This window comes from Dromiciops gliroides, chromosome 3 (assembly GCF_019393635.1).
Source record: "Dromiciops gliroides isolate mDroGli1 chromosome 3, mDroGli1.pri, whole genome shotgun sequence".
NCBI classification, from domain to species: Eukaryota; Metazoa; Chordata; class Mammalia; order Microbiotheria; family Microbiotheriidae; genus Dromiciops; species Dromiciops gliroides.
This window is the reverse complement of record NC_057863.1, coordinates 257,095,766-257,123,045: the sequence shown is the minus strand read 5'-3', so window position 1 is coordinate 257,123,045 and position 27,280 is coordinate 257,095,766. Positions and strand designations below refer to the sequence as shown.

At 37.9% G+C, this 27,280-nt stretch overlaps 1 protein-coding gene and 1 pseudogene across 1 annotated transcript in view; one reads left to right on the top strand and one right to left on the bottom strand.

Annotated features, from left to right (window-relative positions):
* Positions 1 to 26,324, bottom strand: part of TMPRSS2 (transmembrane serine protease 2) — a 115,304-nt gene extending 88,980 nt beyond the window's left edge. The window contains exon 1 of the mRNA XM_043995711.1: positions 26,210 to 26,324. The gene's annotated coding sequence lies outside the window, so the exon portion shown is untranslated. The remainder of the gene's footprint in view (positions 1 to 26,209) is intronic.
* Positions 14,555 to 15,968, top strand: LOC122747431 (annotated as a pseudogene).
* Positions 26,325 to 27,280: the final 956 nt, after the last annotated feature.

The window sequence follows — 27,280 nt, the reverse complement described above, 5'->3', positions numbered from 1 at the left end:
ATTTATGAGGAAAAACAACAGCCAAGTAACTAATACCAAAAACTATCATAGGAGGAAACAGGTTTCAAAAAACAATTTCCAGTATAAATCAACCTAATGCAAATACTATGCATGACAAATATGCCATGACAAATATGATTAAGTGAATCCAGATTAACTATCATGGTCTTTGGGGGTAGAAGACAAGATTAGTGGTTCCAGGAACTTTCTGGAATAAGAATGTGGAAAAACAAAACTCAACTGATATCTGAAAATAGGAGGCTTATCTAAAGCCTAGCTTCTTAAACTGTAGGTTGTGACCCCATATGGGTTCTTGAAAAATTTGGCAACATTAAAAGGTTATTTATACCTATTTTATATATCTATATACCCAGGATAGTTAAAAATTTCTCAGGCAAAAAGGAGTTGTGAGTGAGAAAAGTTTAAGAAGCACTGATCTAAAGTATACCCCAAATCTACAAAATACAGCAATATTAAATTAAATCACTAAAAGAAAGCTGAACTCTGAATAATAAGAAATCCAATGATTTAGAACTGAAATTATTTAGAACTGATTTTGCATATACATTGTATTTGTTTATCTATATATGTCTGTTTTCATTCAATGTAATATAAACTTAAGGGCCAGGACTGTTACTTTTTTTTTTTTTTTGGTGGGGCAATGAGGGTTAAGTGACTTTCCCAGGGTAACACAGCTAGTAAGTGTCAAGTGTCTGAGGCCAAATTTGAACTCAGGTCCTCCTGAATCCAGGGCCAGTGCTTTATCTACTGTGCCACCTAGCTGCCCCACATTTTTTGTTTTTATTTCTAATGGCTAGCAATGTCTGTCACAAAACAAGTAATTAGCAAACACTTGTTAAATTGGATTTAAATAAATTACCTTAGCCAGAGTATCTCCAAACACCCCAGACCACAGAACATACATGGATAATAGTATTTAATCTCAAATCAATGTAAAACTCCTTGGGATAATCATATGCCTTTCTTTCTTATATAAGGTTGAGTGCCATATACATACTAAGCCACATAATCAGTGCTTACCAAGTTCTATTAAATCCTCTACTCAGATCCAATTAAGAAAAGAAAAACCTCAGATATAAAATTTGGCTTACCAACATCTTACGTGGGAAGAATTTAGGGAAATGATGGTCACAGTAGAGACCATACCTGAAGCACATTTTATGAAAAACAACACAAACTAGACAGAGCAGTGAGGAAGGAGATCAGGTTCTACAATATAAGAAAGACTTGAAGGGGGAAGAGGGTGGGCACAAAATGGAGTATGATGGCTGATATTTGACATATGGTCATATGCTTTGTGAAGGATTAAGATTTACTTTTCTTGGCTCCAGAAGACAGGTCCAGGAAGGAAGCCTCTCTCAACCCCTTTTAATTCTAGTGTCTTTTCTCTGTGGTTATTCCTATTTGCACTTTCAACTCTGATAACAAATGACTAAAGAGTCAAAGAGGTTTTGCAATCACTATTAACTCCAAAAATACCAAAGAGCTCACAAAGGTTAAAAGCAAAAAGCTTTTATTCCAAAAAGGGGAGAGAAATTAGACACATGTTTCAGGGCCTCCTCTACTAGCAGGCCTGAGGCAGTGGGGCTAAACCATGATTTATATATTTGTGGCTAGACAAAGAAACAGTGTAGTATAGTAATAGGGGTGAGCACAAAGGATTGTTGTTATTCCAAGCTTAAGGCAGAGATTGCTTGCTATGCCTTACCTCTGGAAAACAGGGTGTCTCCTAATAGTAAAAAAGAGAGGGGTGGTCTTGGATCCTGACAGTACATGGTTATTTGCATGTTATTAGGGAACTAGGTGGTACAGTGGATAGAGTGCCTGGCCTGGAGCCAGGAAGACTCATCCTGAGTTCAAATCCAGCCTCAAACACTAGCTGTGTGACCCTGGGCAGGTCACTTAACCCAATTTGCCTCTCTGTAAAATGAGCTAGAGAAGAAAATGGCAAACCACTCCATTATGTTTGCCAAGAATACTTCAAATGGGGTCAGTATGAGTCAAATACAACTGAAAATGAAAGAACAAAAGCAATAAAAATTTTTTGTATATCCCCCCCCATTATGTTGTGAGCTCCTGATGGGCAGGGACTATCTTTTGCCTTTCCTTATATTAACATAGCTTAGCATAATCAGTGCCTAACACATAGTAGGTAATTAAGAAATATTTCACTCCATGATTCAAACCCATATAGTACTTCTGCAAGTTTTTAAAAAAACATATAGATTTCAATATGACCAGAAAAATGATCCAGGTTGCTCTAACCCCAGATCCTCAAAAGAAATAAATTAAACAGGTATAATTATAGCTGAATCCACAAGATAGCAAGACAGAATTCTCTCATTACATCCACCATATCAGATAAAAATATTATGAATTAACCCTGTAGAATTTGAATGCTTTCATCTCTCATTCATCATCCCTGTGTCCAAATGACCCATTCACAAGCTTGTAACTCACAGACATCTAGCTAAAGGGATCCCACAAGGCAGTGTTTCTGTCTGAACTCTGCCAATGTTGGAAGTGGCAACCTGGCAGAAACCGGACTATTACCTGTGACTGGCTAAAGCTGGAACAGGGCAAGCTAGAGACAGGAGAGTAAGGAATTAAATAGAAGTTTTATTTTCAAAGTGAGGAAAATGACTTTTAAGCAAAGACATATGTGCTGGGGCCCCCCACCCCTAGTGCGGAGGCCTGAGGCAGTGTAGGGAGATCTCAATACTTATACTAGTGGCTGCCTGGTGAGCTGTATCCCCAACAGTGAGGGGTAACAGCAAGAATGTGGACTTTCCCTGTTTGTCCAGTACTTGTCCAACTCAAAGAACACCTGGTGAATTATATGACTAGCCCAGAGGGAAGATCATCCAGAAGGCAATCGCAAAAGATTGTTGTCTTGCCAAGATCAAGGCACAGCTTGCTTGCTGGGCCTTAGCTGTGGAAAACAGGGGGTCTCCCAATATTTTGTCAGAAGAAATAGCTAATACTAATTTTTCTCAGCTACTCAAAGGAAATGAACAGGAGAAATGGACAGAGGTCTTTGGAGGGGCAGAAGATGTGCCCAATAGGTCAGTAAGAGCCACAAAATATTCATAGTATTTTTATCAGAGCCACAGGCTATAGGAGAATGGAGTCTCAGTTCTGAAGGAAAGGGAACTGGAAACCAAGAAAGATAACCCTAGATAACCTAGCCTGTCAAATCCTATATCTCCATATCTCCCAAAGCAAACAAGGTCTTGCTACCAGTGTCCAGTCACACAAAAGGGGAATGGGACAAAAGAGTGGGAAGGATTTTCAAAGGCAAGAACAAAGTGCCATCAAGGAATTAAAAAGGACACAAGAGGTTAAAATATATAGGAAGAAAGCTTAAAAGAATCAGAAAAAGTGAAAATAGAACAACACAGTGGAAGAAGGGGAAGTTGCAGCAGATGTAATCAGCTAGCCCCCACCTTCTTGAGATGTGGGAGTTTAAAAATAAGAAATTCAAAGATATTTAGGATTAATTATATATTGGTATGGCATTACACTAGTTTATCCTGCAACTTATTTCCTTGGTGGGGAAGAGCAAGGGAGTTTGGGGTTCTGTTGGCCACTTAAAGAGAGGGTTATACCTCCATGGGTAACATACTGCCCCAGAGAGTTCCTAGGAGCAACTAGAACTTGGAATTGTAGGAGAAAAGAAAGAACATAGAGCAAGAGATGAGATTGCATTGTGTTAGATATGCAGACTGACCATGGTGATGGTAGAGAGTAGGCCCTACCTAGGATCTGAGGTACACAGTCCTACTAGCCTTCTCTGCTTTCAATGTTTGCAAGAGTAAGACTCAGAAAAAAAGAGGGGAAAAAAGGAGCAACAAAATAAGAAACTGGATTAAAAAAGGAGGTCACATTTAAGATCTCAGAAGTTTTACCCTCATAAAGAACACAATGAAAATAATGACCTAGTAAAAGTATAATCCATGAATCAGAAAATGAAATTTAGAAAGAAAGAGAAATCATGAGGAGATCAAAATATGGGAAAAATTCTTGGGAAAAGGCAAAATAAAAGTGAGAAAATATTAGAGAGAACAAAAGAAAAGCTACTAAAAATGGTGAAAGGGGGGCAATTTTTAACTGTTCATTTAACTGGATAGAGAAAAAGTGAACCAAGGAGAAATACACAGCTAGAAAGGAAGGGGAAAGAAAGAGAAATGAATGATTTAAACAAATCCCAAGAACTTGCAAAAGATTTTTTAAAATGGGAATAGGGAGACAGCATGCACGAACAGACTAGCAACACAATAGTATATGAACACAAAAAAAAATCACAGGGACAAATTACTGATTTTGTAAAGGGAATAAAAATGATACAAAAGAAATAAATGGAGAGAAATGAAAATTTAATAATCATAATTTAGGCATAAATGGATTAAACAAAAGTGACATAGATAAGAAAACAAAACACCAATCATTTATGAGTAACATTTAAAATAATACACTATTTGAATAAGATGTTTGAAAATATTTATCAGGTCAATCCAAAATAGAAGTTGAAATCATGTCAGGAAAAAAATACAATATCAAGACAGATAAAGAGGAAAACCATGTTATACTTAAAGGAACCATAGACTTCAATAGTAATACAATAACTATATACATAGTCTCAAAATTTCAAAAGGAAAACTTAACTGAATTGAAAACAAGAGACATATAATATAAAAATTATTATAAAAGAATGTTCTGGGTGGGGAGCAAAGTCAAGATGGCATTGAAAAGGCTGTGACTCAAAAAAAAAGAAAAAGAAAAAAAAACCAGGGGGCAGCTAGGTGGCGCAGTGGATAAAGCACCGGCCCTAGATTTAGGAGGACCTGAGTTCAAATCTGGCCTCAGACACTTAACACTTACTAGCTGTGTGACCCTGGGCAAGTCACTTAACCCCCATTGCCCCGCAAAAATAAAAAAAAGAAAGAAAGAAAAAAAAAAAAAGGAAAGGCTGTGACTCTCCAAGCTCCCAACAAACCTGTCTACATATCTCCAAAAAAAAAAAAAATGCCATAAGGACAACTCCTGGAGCAGCAAAATCCACAAAAGAACAGAATAAGATTATTGTCCAGCCAAAGATAGCTTAAATAGGCAGCAGGGATCCTCTGCTGTATATGATGAGAGAGGAGGTCAGTGCATGGTATAGATTCAGCTCCAGGCAGGATGCATCTCCGGAGCTTCATAATCTTCAGAATCAGTAGCTTCTTCTGAAACTCAGCTCACAGACTGGTGAGGGAGTCCAGTAGTTGCCTGGAGGGAAATATTTGGGGTTGCTGCAGGAGCAGAGGCAGAGCACATTGCTCAGGAAGTGGACTTGAGTGGCAGAGGCCTGGTGGGGGAGGGGCACAGGCGCACCAAGTTTTCAACCCAAAGAATCAGTTTTCAATCACATCCCTGCTTCCAGATTAAAGAGAAAGCAGGCCCATGGTTACTTACAGGCCAGGTGGACTGAGAATGAGCCTAAATTGTACCACTTAGGATCCACTGTAGCTTAGGATAGTGCATCCTAGAAGCAGAGATCCACATTAAGAAGTTAAAATCCAAGAAATAGGCAGGCAAGATGAGTAGGCAGAGAAAGCAGCAGACCATCAAAAGTTTCTTTGATGGAAAAGTAGATCAAAATACATCCTCAGAAGAAGATAACAAAGTCAAATCTCCTACATCCAAAGCTTCCAAGAAAAATAGGAATTGGTTTCAGGCCATGGAAGCACTCAAAAAGGACTTTGAAGGTAAAGTAAGAGAGGTAGAGGGAAAAGTGGAAAGAGAAATGAGAGTGATGCAGGAGGGTCATGAAAAAAAAAGTCAAGAAATTGGCCAGATGGAAAAGGAGGTACAAAAGCTCTCTGAAGAAAATCACTGCTTAAGAATTAGGATAGAGCAAATAGGAACTAATGACTTTCTGAAAAATCAAGACACAATCAAGCAAATTCAAATGAATAAAAAATAGAGGGCAATATGAAATATCTCCTTGGAAAAGCAGTTAACCTGGAAAGTAGATCCAGGAGAGATAATTTGAAAATCATTGGACTACCTGAAAAACATGACCAAGAAAAAAGAGCTGAGACATCATCTTCCAAGAAATTGACAGGGAAAATTGCCCTAATATTCTAGAAGCAGAAAGTAAAATAGAAATTGAAATAATCCACCAATCATCCTCAGAAAGGGATCCCAAAAGGAAATCTTCCAGGAATATTAGAGCCAAATTCCAAAGATCCAAGGTCAAGGAGAAAATATTGCAAGCACCTAGAAAAAAAGGAATTCAAATACTGTGGAGCTACAGTCAGGATAACACAAGATCTAGCAGCTTCTACATTAAAGGACCAGAGGACATGGAATATGATATTCTGGAGGGCAAAAGAACTGGGATTATAACAAAAAATCACCTACCCAGCAAAAGTGATTATAATCTTTCAGAGGAAAAAATGGGACTTCAGTGAAAAAGAGGACTTTCAGGCATCTGTGATGAAAAGACCTGAACTGAATAGAAAATTTGGCTTTCAAATACAAAACCCTAGAGAAGCATAAAAAGGTAAACAGGAAAGAGAAATCATGAGGTATATTAAAAGTATAAACTATTTACATTCCTACATGGGAAGATAATACTTCTAACTCATAAGAACTTTCTCAGTATTAGGGCAGATGAATGGAATATACTTAGAGGGCACAGGTGTGAATTGAAAATGAAGCGATTATATCTGTAAAGCATTTAGTTTTTGCTTATCCTTGTTTTTTTGTGGGGCAGGCAGGGTGGAGTGGCTTATGTCTGGGGCCAGATTTGGGCTCAGGGCCTCCTGGGTCCAGGGCTGATGCTTTGTCCACTGTGTCACCTAGCTGACCCATGATGACATCTTTATTTTTTTTCTCTTTGAATTTTTTTTAATTCTTGAATAGAATTTTATTTTCCAAAATATATGTAAAAACAAATTTTAACATCAATTTTTTAAAACTTTGTGTTCCAACTTCTCTTCTTCCCTCCCTTCCCATCCCCCATCCACAAGAACTCAAGCAATTAAAAATAAGTTATACATGAGTAGTCATGGAAAACATCCCACATTAGCTAGGTTGTGAGAGAAGACAGTCAAAAAAAAACCCCAAAACTTCAGATTAAGGAATTGTCAAAGAGGAAAAAAAAATTTTTTTTTAATGTGTTTCCATCTGTTTTTAGATACCATCAGTTCTTTCTCTGTAGATGGGTTGCAATTTTCATAAGTCCTTCAGGGTTATATTGGATCATTGCCTTGCTGAAAATAACCACATGCTTCCCAGCAGATCATCTTACATTATTGCTGTTATTTTGTATAAAGTACATTTCATTCTGCTTCAGTTCATGTAGGTCTTTCCAGGTTTTTCTGATAGTTCTCCTGTTCATCATAATCTGTATATAGTACCTTAAACTTGACAGAGAATTTTCTTCATAATATCACAGCAAAGTAGGTACCATACGTTTTGCCATTATAATCAATCCTCATAACTATTTCCCATCCTATTCCCTTTCCATGATATTTACTCTATTTTCTATCTTTTAACCTGTTCCTCCTCAAAAGGGTTTTACTTCTGACTGACCCCTCCCTTGCTCTGCACTTCCTTTTTTCACCCTTCCTTCCTTATCCTCTTCCCCTCCTACTTTCCTGCAGGGTTAAATAGATTACTCCTCCCAATTGGAGGTGAATGTTATTCCTTCCATGAGCCCACTCTGATGAGATTAAGGTCTTTGAGTTAATTCTGTGTTCTAAATTTTTCTTCCTCCCTCCCTCCTCAGCCCTCCCCATGAAACCAAGCAATTCAATATGTCATACTTGTGCAGTAATGCAGAACATCTTCACCTTCCTTGAAAGTGTTTTGCTTTTTACTGCTCCCTCCCCCAATCTGCCCTTCCCTCCTTCCCCTCTCCCCTCCCCTTATCTCCTTCCCCTCCCTCAGGGCAAAAATATAATACTATACCTACTTGAGTATGTATGTTAGTACTTCTTTGAGCCAATTCTGATGATATTAAGGTTCACTCAGTCCCTAACTCCTTCCCCCTCTTCCCCTCCCCTCCATAAGCTTTTTTCTTGTTTCTTTCATGTGAACTACCTCTCTCCAGGCCATCTCTCCCCTTCCCCCTCCCCCAGTCTATTCCTCCTACACTTCAACCCTATTTTAAAGATAACATCTTTAAAATAAAGTTAAGGGGTAAGAGGAGCCTGCCACCTCCATGTGTTGTATACTCACCTCTTTCCTTACCTTTTCCCTTCCCTCCCCCACTCCTTTTTTATTTTCTGCTCCCTTTCTGCAGGCAAAATTGTCTAAGCCTTTTGCCCTGACACCATCTCCTAAAGGATGTCCAACCCAGAACCAGATCTACCCTCAAAGGAAAAAAGGGAGAGATAGATGAACAAGAGGATTTTCTTACCACTTAGCTGGAACAGACCTCAGGAGGTAGGCTGAAGGGGATGGAGTAGCTCACATAAAAGAAATAAGAAAAAGCTTATGGAGTAGAGGGGAAGATGGGGAAGGAGTGGGGGAGTGAGTGAACCTTATTCTCATCATAATTGGCTCAAAGAGGGAATAACATGCACACTCAAGTGGATATAGTAATATATCTTGCCCTGAGGGAAAGTGGGAGGGGAAGGGGATAAAGGGGGAGAGGCAAAGGAAAAGAGGGCAGATTGGGGGAGGGGGCAGTTAAAAGCAAAATACTTTTGAAGAGGGATAGGGTGAAAGAAGGTAGAAAATAGAGTAAAAAGGGGAGGGAATAGGATGGAGAGTAATACAGTTACCAATAGTAATTGTGAAAAAAAAATTATGAGTAGGGTGCTATCAGAAGGACATAAGAAAAATGCAAACCATCAACAAAGAAAGAACTGATGGTATCTGAATACAGATTGAAGTATAATTTTATTTGTTAGTTCCTCTTTCTAAAGTTATTTTGTCTTTTTTCTTTCACAACCTGACTAATGTGAAGATCTTTTGCATGGCTGCACATGTATAACTTATATTGAATTGCTTGATTTCTTAGGGTAGGGTGAGGAGGGAAGGAGGAAGAAAATTTGGAACACAAAGTTTTAAAAAATCAATGTGAAAAAAAATGTTTTACTTGTAACTTGGGGAAAATTCTAAATTAATAAATTTAAATTAGCAAAAAAGAATGTTCCTTTCTAAGAGCTAGAAAAAGCTAACAGAATGATCAACAACAAGGAAAATATAGAACTAAACAAATTGTTAGAGCAATCAGTGATGAAAGATTTCTAGCATCTAAATGGGAACATTAAGGAATATACATATTTTTTCAGCACCACATGGTATCTTTACAAAGATGTATGACTGGGAAAATATAAATCCTAAATAAATTCAAAATTATTAGACAAAAGAAATGAACCAAAGGACAAATCATTGAAAAAATTAGCAACTATGTGAAAGAGAATAATAAGACATTTCTAGAATGCAAGCAAATAATTATTTATTTCATATATTAATAAGCAATTATTGAATTATGACTAAAGGGTTTTCTACTTCCTCATCCAGAAATAAACCAGTGTGGAAAATCTTGGTCAAAGACTTACCCAAGCTAACATCTAATCAAAAACAGTAAAGGAATTCTAAGTTTAAGCAAATGGGTTTGTGCTTGTTGTGTTTACTCAGTCAGGTTTGGGGAAATGTGCATTCTCCATCTTGTCAGACAGATGATATGGAAATTGTTGAGTCTCTTTGAACAAGATGTAGGTGTTCAGTGTTCTGTACCTCAAGATGTCATTGGAATAAGCCTTTCTCTCATTATAATCTTCATTGTCTCATTACTTGTTAACCAGAGTTGATTTCCACCCTCAGGTTCACCCCCTTTTCCAAAGGCATATAAATTGTGAGTCAACCACCATAAGTCATCTGTAGTCCAAAAAAGATGGCCAAACAACCATTTCTTTTATTAATAAAATGCTAGCATTAAGTGTCACACACGGTAGTAATTAGAGAATAAATTACTACTATTATCAGAACTAACTATGCACAACAGAGAATTTAAAAGAAAAGGAAGATTCTACAAAAAATTAAACTAATTAAATAAAGAGAATATAAAATAGAAATCTTCAATAACCAAAATTCTGAAAACAAAACTGAATTTTCTGTTAAGGAACTATTAAAGGAAAAAAAATTCTGATTCAGAGTTAAATATTTTAAAGGAAATCTTCACCAGAAAATTGTTCACCAGGACCAACTAGACTTTATACCAGGGATGCAAGAAGTAATCAACATTAGGAAAACAGAAGCACCAAGTGTGTCAACTGATACACAACTATTTTTATATCACATTTCATGACTTTTTTCAATACTTGTTATCAATATTCTTTTGCATTCTAAAGACTTTCTAAATAACAGATAAAATAAAACATGTGGTTCAATGTCATAGTAATGTGAAGTTCAAATGAAATAAGTGATGGCCACCTATCATCATCACCACCACCATCATCATCCAACCTGGTCTTCTGTCTGGTGAAAACTTCATTTACTGAGAGTTCTACTGCATTACTACTGAGCACAAGCAATCTTTATATAGTACTATAGGGGTATTCTGGCAAATCAATAAGCATTTATTAAATGCCTACTAAGTACAAGCCACTGTACTAAGGACTGAGGATACAAAGAAAGGTAAAAGAATCTCTGCTTTCAAGGCTCTCGGTCTTAATAGAGAAACAATATGCAAATAACAATGTACAAATAAGCTATACAAAGAATAAATTGGAAATAATCAACAGAGTGAATGCTTAATAATTAAGAGGGACTGACCACTGTTGATGGAGTTGTGAACTGATCCAACCATTCAGGAAAGCATTTGGAACTATGCTCAAAGGGCATACCCTCTGATCCAGCAATACCACTGCTAGGTTTATATCCCAAAGACATCCCAAAAGTGGCTTTTTGTGGTGGTTTAAATTTGAAAATCAAAGTGATGTCCATCAATTGGGAAGTAGCTAAACAAGCTGTGGTATACGATTGTGATGGAATATTATAGTGCTATAAGAAATGACAAGCAGGATAAATTCAGGAAAACCTTGAAAGACTTCTATGAACTGATGCATAGTGAAGAGAACCAGAAGAAAGTTGTTGTGCATAGTGACAGCAACATTGTTTGATGAAGAACTGTTAATGGCAACTATTCTCAGCAATACAATGATCCAAGTCAATCCTAAAGAAATAATGATGGGGGGCAGCTAGATGGCGCAGTGGTTAAAGCACTGGCCCTGGATTCAGGAGGACCTGAGTTCAAATTCAGCCTCAGACACTTGACACTTACTAGCTGTGTGACCCTGGGCAAGTCACTTAACCCCCATTGCCTGCAAAAAGAAAAAAACCAAAAAAAAAAAAAAGAAATAATGATGAAGCATACTATCCACCTCCAAAGAAAGAACGGATGTTGATTGAATACAGACTGAAGCATGCTATTTTTTCATTTTCTTTCTTTTCCTTTTATTCGACTCTTCTTGATCAATATGATTAATATGGAAATGTTTTACATATGCAAATGCATGTATAACCCGTATCTGATTGCTTACCACCTCAGGGAAAGGGGAGAGGAGGGAGAAAGAGAGGAAGATAGAATTTGGAACTCAAAACTTTAAATAAAAATGTTTAATTAAAAAATTAAGAGGGATTGAGAAAAGCTTCCTGTAGCAGATGAGATTTTATCTGGGACTTCATGTAAGCCAGAATAACCAAGAAGCATAGAGATGAAAATGGAGAGCATTCCATGATTGGAGGAAAGTCAGTGAAAAAAACCAAGAGCCAAGAGATGGAATATCTTGTATGGGGAACAGAAGAAAGCTAGTGGCATTGGATTGTATGATAAAAGATAGGGGTGAAAACTGGGGGAAGACACTAGGTTATGGAGGGTTTTGAATGGCAAAAGATTTTATATTTAATCCTGGAGGCAATAGGTAGTTAATTTAATAAAAGCACTTTGGCAGATGCTTGCAAGATAGACTACAGTGAGGAGAGACTTGTGGTAGTGAGACCAGCCAACAAACAATTGCAATAATCCAAGCATGAAGAGATGATTGCCCTGCACCAGGGTGGTGGCAATGGTAGAGGGGCATATTTGAGAGATTTTATGAAGGCAAAATCAATAGGCCTTGACAAGAAATTGGGATGTTCACGGTGTGGGAGAGTGAGGATTCAAAGATGACACTTAGCTTGCAAGCCTGAGTGACTAGGATGATTGGTGGTGGTACCCTGATAGTAATAGGGAATATTGGAAGGAGGTAGAAGTTGGCAGAGGTGAAGGAGCAGAGTAAAGATAGCAAGTTCCATTTTGACACTTTGAGTTTAAGATTTTACAGGACATTCCATTAAAATACCCAGTAAGCAGCTGATGAAAGGAAACTGGAAGTCAGCAGAGAGATTAGAATAGACTTGAAAATCATAGCATGTAGATGATAATTGAATCCATAGAGCTGATGAGATCATCAAGTAAAATGGCACAGAAGAAGGCCCAGTACAGTCATATGAGACATCTACAGTTACCAGTCATGACATGCATAAGTACCTGTAAAGGAGAATGAGGAGGGGGCAGCTAGGTGGTGGAGTGGATAAAGCACTGGCCCTGGATTCAGGAGGACCTGAGTTCAAATCTGGCCTCAAACACTTGACACTTACTAGCTGTGTGACCCTGGTCAAATCACTTAACCCCCGTAGCCCCACAGAAGAAAAAAAAAAGGAGAATGAGGAGCATTTAAATAGGGAGGAGAAACAGAAACAGTAGGGTCAGAAAAATCTAAAGGGATTATAAAGGTGATAGTGCCAAAAGGTGAATGAAGAGGTCAAGAAGAATGAAAAAAGTCATTAAATTTATCAACTGAGAAATTGTTATTAACTTTGGAGAAAACAGTTTCATCTGAATGAGGCCAGAAGCCAGACTGTAGAGAGTTAAAAAGATAATGACAACATGACCAATATGGTAATATGTTTTGTATGACTACACATGTATAACCTATATTGAATTGCTTGCTTTCTCAATGACGGGGGTGAGGAGGGAGAAAGAGAGATAATTTAAAACTCAAAGTTTTAAAACAAATGTTAAAAATTGTTTTTACATATAATTGGGAGAAAAATAAAATACTGAACAACATCAAAAAAAGAATAAAAAAATAAACTACACAATCCAATTAAAAAGAGGAGAGAAAAGGAAATTTAGGCACTTATAAATGTTCTTTTCAAGGAATTTAGCAACAAAAGAAGAGATATGGAATGATAATTAGTGAGGATAAAGTGATTTTTTTTTAGAATGAGGGAGACATGGGTATATTTGTAGGCTGTAGAGAAACAGCAAGTTTCTAGAAACAGCCAAGAGAAATTTAAGAAAATAATAATGGGGATGACAGAGGAGGCAATCTATTTGAGAAAGGATAATTGTACAGATAGAGGTGTTAGTCCTGGCAAAGAGAAGTGCATCTCTTCATATGAGATGAGAGTGAAAGAATACATAGTGACAGAAGGTATCTGAATGATGTAAAGATGCAGAACAAGAGAAAAGAGAGAGTTCTTGGTGAAAGACCTCAACCTTTCCAGTAAGATATGAGATAAGGTTATCAGTTGAGAAGATGGATGAAAAGGTTTGGAAGAGCTATTGTGGTAAGTGGGATAGTGAATTAATTAGACAGAACATCTTGTATTAGTGAGGGTTCATTTGAGGTTTTGTAACATAAATTTGTAGTGAGCCAGTCAGCATGATTTTATGATTTTCACCATCTTCATTCAGTAGCACTTGTGTTAAGAGTAAAGGCAGCGGGGGCGGCTAGATAGCACAGTGGATAAAGCACCGACCCTGGATTCAGGAGTACCTGAGTTCAAATCCGGCCTCAGACACTTGACACTTACTAGCTGTGTGACCCTGGGCAAGTCACTTAACCCCCATTGCCCCGCCAAAAAAAAAAAAAAAAGAGTAAAGGCAGCAAAATGTGGGAGTGACCCAAGGCTGAGGCTTAGCCAGGTGACAAGGAACTCAAGAGAAGAATAAAGTAGGGGTCAATGTTGGGAAAAGAGGAGAGGGAAGCTTATTCATGGATAATGGCCCAGGAGAGAAATGAGAGACCAAGGGATCAAAGATCATAGTTTAGAACAGGGCTTCAAGTTGCAAGGTAGAGGAAGAAATAAGATAACAATAGAATGTGATCAGATAAAAGAACTTCAGAGTTCTTGAACATGGAAGTAGAGTATTTAAAGGGGATACCAAAATCAAGGATATGACCATCTTTGTGTGTAGATGAGATAGGATGGCAGAGTAGGTCATATGAAATGCTTATGCCAAAAAACTGTTAGGTTAAGGTATTTGAGAAAGAATGAGTAGGCATGTTGAAGTTCTTTAGTATCAGAACAATTGTTGAGGAGAAGAAAGAGTGAGCCAGGCAATGAACTCTAAGGAAATCAAGGGATTGTATTAGACATCTGTAGACAATATCTACCAGAATTTTAATTGAATGGTAGATATGGACTGGGTGAACCTCAAAGTCAAAGAGTATGATTATGAATAGAGTAGAAATGATGAGTGATGGTGGTAGAGGGAGAATCTGGAAGCAGCCATGGGAAGCAACTCCCTCCCCTCAACCAACACGGTTCAAGAGGAATGAATGAAAGTGAAGCAAGTACTGAAAGGGGTAGCCACGGAGCCTATGTCATCAGGGAAGAACCCAAAGATTGAAGGGAAAATAAAAGATTTAAGATGAAAGTGATTTTGTTGCCTATCAAGCAAGCATTACAGAGAGCACAGTGGAAGGGGTTCTAACCAGAGGGGAACATGGGTGAAGGGACGTCGAAGGGAATGTGAATAAGGAGCAGTTTTCACTGGCTGTTCCCATTCCTGGAATGATCTCCTTTCTTCATCTTCTTATCTCCAGGCTTCCTTGTATTCCTTCCAGTCCAAACAAAAAACCACCTTCTACAGAAAGCCTCTCCCAATTCCCTTTCATTAAAAATGCCTTTTCTGTTGATTATCTCAAATGTATCCTATTTGTGGAGTGTTTTTACATTTGCACACTGTGTTCTTCATTAGACTATGAGCAGCTTAAGAGGAAGGATTGTCCTCCTTCTAACAAACACCAAATGGTGGATCACGCCGGTAGTGCAGGAGGAGCTGGAGGCCCCAGAGGGGCCCTGGAGTTGGAGGCTGAGGGGGCTTCTGCAGTGGCTTCGGCAGTGGGGGCCAAGGTCGAAGTCGGAGCCATGGCCAAGGTGGGGCCAAGGAGGGGCCAAGGAGGAAAAGATAAGGAGTGGGTTCCTGTCAGCAAGTTGGGCCAGCTAGTCAAGGACATGAAGATCAAGTCTTTGGAGGAAATCTATCTTTTCTCCCTTCCTATTAAGGAATCTGAGATCATAGATTCCTTCCTGGGGTCTTCATTGAAGGATGAGGTTCTAAAGATCATGCCTGTTCAGAAACAAACTAGAGCTGGACAACGTACCAGGTTCAAGGCTTTTGTGGCCATTGGCAACTACAATGGCTGTGTTGGCTTGGGTGTCAAGTGCTCCAAGGAAGCAGCCACAACTATTCATGGTGCTATCATTCTGGCCAAGCTGTCCATCATTCCTATGAAATGTGGCTACTGGGGGAACAAGATTGACAAGCCTCACACAGTGCCCTGAAAGGTCACTGGGCACTGTAGATCGGTTTTGGTGCACCTGATCCCTACCCTTCAAGGTACTAGCATTGTTTCAGCTCCTGTGCCTAAGAAGCTCCTGATGATGGCTGGAATTGATGACTGCTATACTTCTACAAGGAGCTGTACTGCCACTCTGAGCAACTTTGCTAAAGCTACCTTCAATTCCATCTCCAAAACCTAACCCCAGACCTATGGAAGGAGACTGTGTTTACTATGTCTCCCTATCAGGAATTCACCAACCATCTTGTGAAGACTCATACTTGGGTGTCTGTCCAGAGGACCCAGGCAGCTGCTGTGGCAACCACATAAGATGGTTTTTTTAATAAACAATGAATAAACTGTACTGTGCCTGCTTGAGAGAGAGAGAGAGAGGAAGGACTGTCTTTTACCTTTCTTCAGATTCCCAGAGCTTATCACTGTGCTTGACACATAGTAGGCACTTAATAAATATTTATTAATTAATTAACATTTAAGAAACTCAAATGTGTTTGTATGTATGTATGTATCAGTGTATATGTGTGTATGTATGTGTGTATCAGTGTATATGTGTGTATGTATTCCACAATGGATAAATGAAGGAAATGAGCAGCACTCAAAATGATAAATGAAAATAATGAATAAAAAACATTGTTCCAAATCACTAATAAGAGAAATATGTTTCAAAATAACTGAGGTTCCACATCACACCCAGAAAATTGGAAATTCTGACAAAAGACAGGAATAGTCACTGTTAGAAAGGTGCTTTTTGGTAGCGCTGTGAATTGATTCAACCATTCTGGAAAATAATTTAGAATTATGCATCAAAAATGTCCATACCCTTTAACTCAAAATTCCCACTGCTAGAAATATATCCCAGTAAGATCAAAGACCAAAAAAACACCCCATATGCACAAAAACATTCACTACAGAATTCTTTGTAGTCACAAAGAACTGGAAACAAAGCTCCTTGCAGAGCCTGACATTAAGAAACAATAAATGAGGGAGAGCCCAGATGGTTTAAAAAAAAAAAAGCTCTCCCCCAAGCCCCTCCAAATAGCTTTTTTTTAGCATTTTATTTTCCCCAATTACATGTAAAAATCATTTTCAACATCTTTTTTAAAACTTTAAAAAAAACTAAAACTAAAAACAAAAACAAAACTTTAAAACTTTTATGTTCCAAATTTTCTCCCTTCCTACCTCTCCACCCCACCCCTTTGAGAAGGCAAACAATTCAATATGTCATACATATATAGTCATGTAAAACATTTCCATATTAGCCATATTGTGAAAGAAAATATACCAAAAAACTTTAAGAAAAATAATTTGTATGCATATATAGATAGATAGATATCTATATATGTATATATAATGTGTGTGTGTGTGTTTGTATGCTCCAATCTGTATTACAATACCATCAGTTCTTTTTCTGGGGATGGATAGTATCTTTCATCATAAGTCCTTCAGAGTTGACTTGGATCAATGTATTTCTGTGAATAGCTTCCAAATAACTTTAAATAATGACTCAAAATAAACTCGAATGGCAAAACCCACAAAAAGATGGAGTGAAACCATTTTCCAGCCAAAGACAACTTAGAAGGTTGGCAAGAAAGTCTGTTGCACCAGGGTGGGAGTGGAATGCAGTCTAATACAGGCCGGCCAGCAAACCAGAAGTAGGCCTTGGGGGCAACTAAAACAGTGGCTGTTTCCCAACCTCTCAAACCATAGACAGTAAGGAGCTGGGACAACTGGTCTGAAGGAAATCACAGGGGTCCCTTTGCTGGTACCAAGGGAAGGACTCTGTTGCATTGTGCATACGTGGATCTAGGTCTCAGTCCCAGAGTAAGGAGGAACACTAGCATACCAGAATTTGTGGCCTAAGGGGCAATGGGGACCTAGTCAATTCCAGGGTAGAGAAGAGTACTTGTTGTTCACAGATCAGTGCACAGTACAGGAGAGTAGTAAACAGACCTCTCCCTAAATCATACCACCTTGGAAGAACTAAAAACATACAGATCCCCAGAATTACCTCTGAAAACAGCTACATACACACAAACACACACACAAACTTCAAGTCTGGGACAGTGCCCCCTCCACTCGGAAAGCAGAGCCTCACTTTGGCATAGAGTTAAATGTCAAGAAATAGGCTAGAAAATGAGCAAACAGAAGAAAAAGATCTAGACTATAGAAAGTTACTATGGTGACAAGGAAGATCAAAACAACACAAACTTGGAAGAAGACAACAAAGTCAAAATTACTCCATCCAAAGCTGAAAAGGAAAATATGAACTGGCCCACACCATGGAAGAGTTCAAAAAGGATTTTAAAATAATAATAAGAGAGGTAGAGGAAAAATTGGGAAGAGAAATGAGAGGTATGGAAGAAAATCATGAAAAAAAGTATGAACAGCTTGGTAAAGGAAACACACATGTGCACACATGCGTGTGCACACACACACACCCCTACCTCAAGAAAACAACACCTAAAAAAACAAGGAAATAGGCCAAATGGTTAAAAAAAAAAAGCATAAAAGTTCAACAAAGAGAAGAATGTCTTGAAGAGTAGAATTGGCCAAATGGAAAAGGATAAACAAAAATTCACTGAAGAGAACTCCTTTAAAAAGAGAATTGACCAAATGGAAAAGGAAGTACAAAAGCTTATTTAAGACAATAATTCCTTAGAAATTAGAATTGGGCAAGTGGAAGCTAATGACTTTGAGACTTTAAGAATCAAACAAAATCAAAAGAATGAAAAAGTACAAGAAAATGTGAAATATCTCATTGGAAAAACAACTGACCTGGAAAAATAGATCCAAGAGAGATAACTTAAGAATTATTGAACTACATAAAGGTCTTGATAAAAAAAGAAAGGAGCCTGGGACAGCAACTTTCAAAAAATTATCAAAGAATACTGCCCTAATATTCTAGAACCAGAAGGTAAAATAAAAATTGAAAGAGTCCACTGATCACCTACTGAAAGAGAGACCAAAATGAAAACTCCAAGGAATATTATAGACAAATTCCAGAGCTCTCAGGTGAAAGAGAAAATACTGCAAGCACCCAAAAAGAAATAATTTAAGTATCATGGAGCCACAGTCAGGATAAAACAAGATTTAACAGCTTCTACATAAAAGGATCAGAGGGCTTGGAATATGATATTCTGGTAGGCAAAAAAGCTAGGATTACAATCAAAAAAATCACCTACCCAGGAAAAGTGAGTATAACCATTCAGAGGCAAAACTGATATTCAATAACATAGGGACTTTCAAATACAAGACTCAGAAAAAGCATAAAAAAATAGACAGGAAAGAGGAATCATATGGGATTTAATAAGGTTAAATTGTTTACATTCCTACTTGGGAAAATGATACCTGTAATTCCCAAAACATTTCTCATTATTAGGGAAATTAAAAGGAGTATACATATAAAGAAAGCACAGGTGAGAGTTGAATGTGATGGGATGAGTATCTAAAAAAAATAAAATTAATGGGTGACTAAGAAGAAAATCTCCTCATTCACTTGTTTATTTTCCTATGTGAATTCTTTTAGGGGGTCACAGCTCTCATTTAGGAAGCTGGAGCTTAATAAAATCAGCAGGGAAGAAGAACCAAGATGGCAGAGAAAAGCCAGGAAGTTGCCTGAACTCTCCCCAGTTTCCCTTTAAACAACTTAAAATCAAGCTAATAAGTGAATTCTGGAGCAATACAACCCACAAAAAGAGGGGATAGAAAGGGGGGATATTTATTTATTTATTTTCTTGTTTGTTTGCTTGCTTACTTATTTATCACAATGGCAATGGCACCTACAAAAAAAATTGGCCATGTTTTAGGACAAAGAAACCTCACATTCAAATGCAGAAAGGCAAAAATATTAAATGCATACTTTTTAGATCAAAATGCAGTAAAAATTACATTTAATAAAGGGCTATGAGAAAATAGCTTAAAATTAGTCGGAAGTTTACTAATCTAATCCTAAAAAATGAATGGATTAAACAACAAATCACAGAAACAATCAATAATTACATTAAAGAGAATGACAACAATGATACAACATACCAAAATTTATAGGATACGACCTAAGTAGTACTTAGGGGAAATTTTATTTCATTATGTTGGGGTTTTTTGTTTGGTTTTTTAGTGAGGCAATTGGGGTTAAGTGACTTGCCCAGGGTCACACAGCTAGTAAGTGTGTTAAGTGTCTGAGGTCGGGTTTGAACTCAGGTCCTCCTGACTCCAGGGCCAGTGCTCTATCCTCTGCTCCACCTAGCCGCCCCGAAATTTTATTTCTTTAAATTCTTACATCAATAAAAGAAAAGATAAATTGGGCAAGCAACTAATAAAGCTAGGGGGAAAAAAACAAATTAAAAATCCCCAATTAAACAACAAATTAGAAATACTGAACATCAAAGGAGAGATTAATAAAATTGAAAGCAAGAAAACTATTGACCTAATAAATATAACTAAGAGCTGGTTTTAAGAAAAAAATAAATAGGGGCAGCTAGGTGGTGCAGTGGATAGAGCACTGGCCCTGGATTCAGGAGGACCTGAGTTCAAATCCGGCCTCAGATGCTTGACACTTACTAGCTGTGTGACCCTGGGCAAGTCACTTAACCCCAATTGCCTCACCAAAAAAATAAACAAACAAACAAAAAACACAACAATTGATCAAGAAAAAAAAATAAATAGATCAATCATTGGTTAATTTGCATTTTTAAAAAAGTAAAGAAAACCAAATTACACTATCAAAAATGAAAAGGGTAAATTCATCACCAATGAAGAGAAAATTGAAGAAATCATTAGGAAATATTTTGTCCAATTATATGCCAATAAAGCTGACAACCTAAATGAAAGTATATGAATATTTACAAAAAAATTAATTGCCCAGATTAACAAGAGGAAAAAGAATATTTAAGTAGTCCCATTTTAGAAAAGGAAATTGAACAAACCATCAAAGAACTCTCTAAGAAAAAATCCTCAGGGCCAGATGGATTTACAACTGAATTCTACCAAATATTTAAGGAACAATGAACTCCAATACAATGTAAACTATTTGGGAAAACAGGCAAAGAAGGAGTCCTACCAAATTCCTTTTATAACACCAATATGGTGCAGATTTGTCACAAACCAGGAAGAGCAAAAAGAGAGAAAGAAAATTATACACCAATTTCCCTAATGAATATTGAGATGCAAACATTTTTAATAAAATATTAGGAGATTACAGAAATTTATCAGCAGAATAATACACTATTACCAGTAGATGCAGAAAAAGCTTTTGATAAAATACAGCACCCATTCCTATTAAAAACACTACAGAGCATAGGAATAAATGGAGCCTTCCTTAAAATGATAAGCACTATCTAAAGCCATTAGTGATGGGGATAAGCTGGAAGTTTTCCCAATGAAACAAAAGGTGAAGCAAGACTGCCTATTATCACCACTATTATTCTATATTGTACTAGAAATGTTAGCTTTCGCAAAAAGAGAAGGAAAAAAATGGAAGGAATTGGAACAGGCAATGAGGAAACAAAACTATTCCTCTTTACAGATGATGTGATGTGCACTTAGGGAGGGAATCCTAGAGAATCAGCTGAAAAACTATTTGAAATAAATAACTATAGCAAGGATGCAGAACATAAAATAGACCCACATAAATCATCACTATTTCTGTATATTACCAACAAAGCCCAGCATTAAGAGAGAGAAAGAAATTCCATTTAAAATAACTGTAGAGAATATAAAATACTTTGCAGTCTAACTGCCAAAACAAACCCCGGAACTATATGAACACAACTACAAAACATTATTCACACAAATAAAGTCAAATCTAAACAAGTGGAAAATATCAATTGCTCATGGGTAGGCTGAGCTAATAAGATAAAACTAATAATTCTGCCCAAATTAATTTACTTATTCAGTACCCTAACAATTAAACTGCCAAAAAATATATATTTATAGAGCTAGAAAAAATAACAACAAAATTCATCTGGAAGAACAAAAGGTCAAGAATGTCAAAAGAATTAATGGAAAAAATTCAAGAGAAGGTAACCTAGCCATACCAGATCGAAAACTATATTTCAGGGGTCCATGAACTTGAAAAAATCAATGTTTATTTTCACTAGAAAATAGCATTTCCTTTAATTATGATTGTAGGCCACAAACATTATTCCAAGAAAGGGTCCATAAAGTTTCATTGGACTGCCAAAAGGGTCCAGAACACACCCAAAAATGTTAAGAACTCCTGATGTATATGGTGAAAACCTTTTTGTTTTGGCTTATTTTATTTCATATGTGTATCTAATCATCAAGAGTTGACTTTAAATAAGTGACATTAAAAGCCAAGTCAATACTTTCCACTTAAGTTATCTCCTCCATACTGGCTTCTTGGTGACTTAAAACTTACCTTAATCATAACAAGTTTTAGCACTTTATACAAAATAATATTAGAGCTAGAAGGAGCCTCAAAAGGATCTTGTAAAACTTCATATGACTGGGTTGGTCTCTGATGTTACTCATGCTTTAGTATCATTTTCTCAGCTTTTCGGGTCAGGGGCTCATGTATCCAAAATGTAGGGGATACAAAAGTAGCTATTCAGCTCTTTTTGTCATGGCAAAAAAATTGGAAATTTAGTAGATGCCCATCAGTTGGGGAATGATTGAAAAGGTTATGGTATATTATTGTAATGGAATGCTACTGTGTCACAAGAAATGATGAGCAGGATGCTCTCAGAAAAACCTGGAAAGACTTACATGAACTGATACAGAGTGAAGTGAGCAGAACCAGAAAAACATTGTACCCCTTACCAACAATATTTTTCAGTGATCAACTATGAATGATTTAGCTCTTCGCAGTGATACAATGACCCAAGACAATTTCAAAGAACTCATAATGAAAAATGCTATCCACCTCCAGAGAAAGAACTGACATGAGTCTGAATGCAGATCAAAGCATGCTTTTTTATTTTGTTTTTCTTGGGGATTTTTGTCTGTTTTCTTTTATGACATGACTAGTATGGGAATGTTTTACATCATTGCAAATGTATAACCTATATCAAATTGCTTACTAATCTCAGGAAAGGGTAATGGAAGGGAGGTAGCAAGAGAATTTGGAACTCAAAAATTTTTTAAATTCATGTTTAAAATTGTCTCTACATGTAATAGCAGAAAATAAAATACTATTTTTAAAGTTATATTATATTATATTTTAAATCCTTGCTGATTATCATTACCAATAATAGTCTGAAGCTTAGACTAAAAAAATACTTTGCACTATCAAATAGACAAGGTACCTCACAAGCTCTGGAAATACAACCACTATCCTCTTAACCTGGATTCAGCCAGGAATGGGGAAACAGGAAAAAAAATTACTAAAAGGAGGCAGCTTCAGTACTTCTAACCAATCAGTATTTCTCACAACTTTTCTCTACATTTTTCAGCTAAACTAGAATCTCCTTCCTTTAGGGTACCCTAAAGTACCACAGCTAAGCAGCTAGGTGGTAGAGTTGATAGAGTGCAGGGCCTAGAGGCAGAAAGACTCATCTTACTGAGTTCAAATCTGGCCACAGATGGAGCTGTGTAACCAAGGGCAAGTCACTTAACCAAGTTTGCCTCTATTTCTTTATCTATAAAATGAACTGGAGAAGGAAATGGCGAACCATTCCAATATTTGGGGGGGGGGGGCAGAGCAATGAGGGTTAAGTGACTTGCCTAGGGTCAGACAGCTAGTAAGTATAAAGTGTCTGAGGTCAAATTTGAACTCAGGCCCTCCTGAATCCAGAGCTGGTGCTTTATCCACTGCGCCACCTAGCTGCCCTAACACTCCAATATTTTTGCCAAGAAAATCCTAAATGGGGTCTTGAAGAGTTGGATTTGACTGAATGACAACAGAAACACAAGCATAAGGAGGCAACTAGGTGGTGCAGTGGATAAAGCACTTGCCTTGGATTCAGGAGGACCTGAGTTCAAATCCAGCCTCAGACACTTGAAGGTATGAATTTTGTGGTCTTTTCCAACTTACGGCCTTAATCTTTTATAATAGCTACTTACTAAGCATAGAGTGCCTTTGAACATCTCCTAGAAACTCCCAAACTTCTGCCAACCCCACACTGACACAGTCCAGATCTTTTGTCAATGTCCTTCCCTCCAAGGCTGCCTTTACTATTCATTTTAATATGATCTTACCTATTAAAAAAAACTTATTAAGTGCAATGGGAATAGTATTTTTGGAAATGAATGGCTGAAGGAGAATTCAAGATCATCCCCAGGATGACTATGTTGGAGAAAGAAATAGTGAAGTGTACAAGGTGCCATTCAGGACAATAAGGGTTGAAATGCCACCTCTGACACCTGTAGGCTGGCAGTGTGACTCTGAGTAAGACACTTAACCTCCTCGTACCCTTAGGCAACTCTTTAAAATTAAAAATCAAAGAAATTACAGATCTTCAAAGGTAGAGTAAGTTCCTACCTAGTAATACCAATATCATTGCAATCACAGGTCCATATTAAATAAATAAATATATATATAAAAGTGAGCCATTTCACTCAAGGGCCTTTTCATCATTTCTGTTCAAAACAATTCACTTGGATCCAATAAGACCTAAAAGTAGCTTTTGGTGCTCGTGCCCTAAACCGGAAAGATCCGAATTCAAATGCAGCTTCAGACATTTACTAGTTGTGTTCCAGGGCAAGTCACTTTAACCATCTGTTTCAAATTCCTCAACTGTAAAATGAGGGTAATAGTGCTGAACTCACAGGGTTGTTGTGAAGGAAAAATGAGATAGTATTCGTAAAGCCCTTAGCACATGGCCTGGCATATAGTAAGTAGGTGATTAAATACTTGTTTCCTTACTTCCATTCCTCTTCTACAAAAGCTGTGAAACTACTGCAGGCACTTAGTTTTCTAGACCCCAGGAGTTTGGAAGAACAAGAAACAGTCCCAGGAAAGGCCACAAAAGGCGAGGGGGGAGGGAAGCATGTTTCATTGTTTTGTGTAGAGGGGAGAGAGATAAAATGAATATATACATGCATACGAATTCCCAGGCCTCCCAAAAGCTTTGTCTCTATCCCAGTGCAAAGTAATTGATGTCAGCCAGGGAAACAAACACTCCCGGGAGCCTTTTACCAATAGAGTTTGCAATGTTCCTTACAGATTTATATAGTTTCAAAACTTTGAAGTTTAGAACAATAATCTTCAGAAGCGCCTTTAGAATAAGGTGTCCATGTCTTACGTTCAGTGACGGTTCCAGTATTGCTACATTATTCCCGTGGAAAATCAAATTTAAGGATCTGTGGTCAAACTAGACCAGTTATATAGCTGTCCAGGTTCGTCTTCAAAGGAGGGAGGTTTACAAGCCACAAAATGCTGCTACGCCAACAGTCTTCTCCCGCTTTAGACAGACAACCTGACCCTTTTTCAAGGGACTAAGTTTCAAAGTTTAAAAAAAAATCAGACAAAACACATATTGAAACAAATGGCATTCTTCTAACCAGAGATTAGTTTATTGGCAGTCAATCCTTTTCTCTGATTTGATCAAGTAACTAAACACCACTAAAAGGCTCCCTCAGAATTTAAAATGAACCAAGAGGTTCAAACTGCTCTGTTAGACCAAGAGCATATCCTTTGAGTTATTTCCACCACCACCCCCAATCATCTTCATAGCTAGCCCCAAAGGATATCCCATAAAGGACAGTTACACAAACTATTTCAATCCAGTCATAGAATTAGAGAGCCAAAAGTGATCCATCCAAACCACATCACACACTTCACAAGACCCCTTCCCCTCATTCACAGAACCACAGCTCTGATAGCATCAAACAAGTTGCTAAATGACCTATAAACTTAGTATTAATTGAAAAGCAGAAGTTCCTCAGGTAACATCCACGGCATCTTTGCCTACTGAGATTTTCCACAAAGAAACTACCAGTTCAGCCAGAAAATCTAGTTCTCACCCTCGGTCCTAATCCAGAGGTAAGGGGGGGGGGGGGAGTAAATGTACCCACCAAAGTGTTCAACCACCAGGAAGTAAGTCTCTTTCTTTTGCAAATTGATTCAGTAGCAAGAGCCAAAGTCTTTCCAGAGCCAAAAGGCACTTGCCACCAAAAAAAAAAAATTTTATTTGGGCTTCCTCCATCCACCAATTTAGCATTTAAAAAGGCAAGGTCCCTTCCGCAAGAACTACTCGTGTAGAAAAGTTTCCCTTAGGGGCTAAAAACCATGAGGGCCAGAGTTTACTCACCCCAAGTCCTGGGCTAGTCGGATAAGTTTAAACTGCAGCGTTTGATCAGAAGTGATCCACCGGCTCCTTCCCCTTCTCCCCTATTTGTCCAAAATCCATATTTATTTCAGGCTTTTAAGTGACTCCTATTCTTTATATACATGCTTGGGCAGGAGCGTTGGGTTTGTTAATACGGGACACAGTGCCCCTCGATCCAGCTACATCTGCCTAGATGTAAAAGCCTCCAGCCCAAACGAGACACAGGACATCCAGATAAACCGACAAACCAGCGCTTAGATTGTCCTCGATCCCCACTGCCAGAACAGATAGGTTTTCTTTTTATTTTCTCCCCCAGGTATCACTTACCTGCTGTGGGGACAGAACTCTATGCCCGACTCCTCCCCGACAAAGCACAGGTGAACTCACACAACTACCGCAGTTCTGGGAGCCCTCAGGCTACTTCCTCCTCCGCCTCCTCCCTAGCCTTTCTTCCTCCTTCCTAGGCTCCCAGCCCATAGGTTGTTTTACCTGATAGGTGGCGCCCAGGCTCACATAGCTTCACACACCCAGGAATGACCAGAGAAGATACCAGGGCCTAGGGCACTGGAGCTCAGGGCAACAACTGCTTCACTAGTTTTGGGAAAGGCCAGTAAGTTGCAAAGGGGAACAGGAAGAAAGAACTTGGTGGAGCCCTTTTCTGAACTTTGTAGGGTTTCCTTACCTGAGGGCAAATACTGCTCCTGTATTAGGGCTGCCCATCTGTGGCCAGAGGAAATCACTTATTGCCCACCTCAGTTGCTCTCAATGCACTTTTGGAAGTGCTGATGAGAAGGCTGGTAATTCCACCTTAACCATTTGAATGAAAATTTCTAGAGCCAATCTAGGACCTATTACCTTCAAGTTTGTTTAGGTTCCAGACTTGTAAACCTTGGATTAATGTGAGTCTCAGTTTGACCATGATCATCTAATTAAGCCCCCTTATTTTACAAGGGAGAAAACAGGTCCAGTAATTTAACTAAAATCATATAAGGTTTTCTTGTATAATTGCAGAGTTGCCCTTCCTTGTGGATAACTGCATTTGCTATCAGAAATAGCTTTCGTGTTTTATGAATGAGGAAGTCCATAGATGCTTCCCTCTGGCCATGTGTGACTAAACTCTGAAGGATTCTGGCACTTTGGAGATAATGAAGCAACCTCTTTATTGGCAGCTGATCTTAGGAAGAGCCCCTGATTCAGTGGATATTTAAAAGGGAGTGAATGACCTACCCTAAACCATCTCTTGTGTTCTTGTGTGTAAAAGCAGATACTGTCTTCTATTGGGTTCTCTCTCTTTTGACCTTCAAGCTATCCCAGCAATGTGCTTATGGCTTCCATATAGCAGTGAGAGCAGGGGAACTCAACTAAGTTGGATAAGCCTAAGCCTCTGTCTGTTTTTAT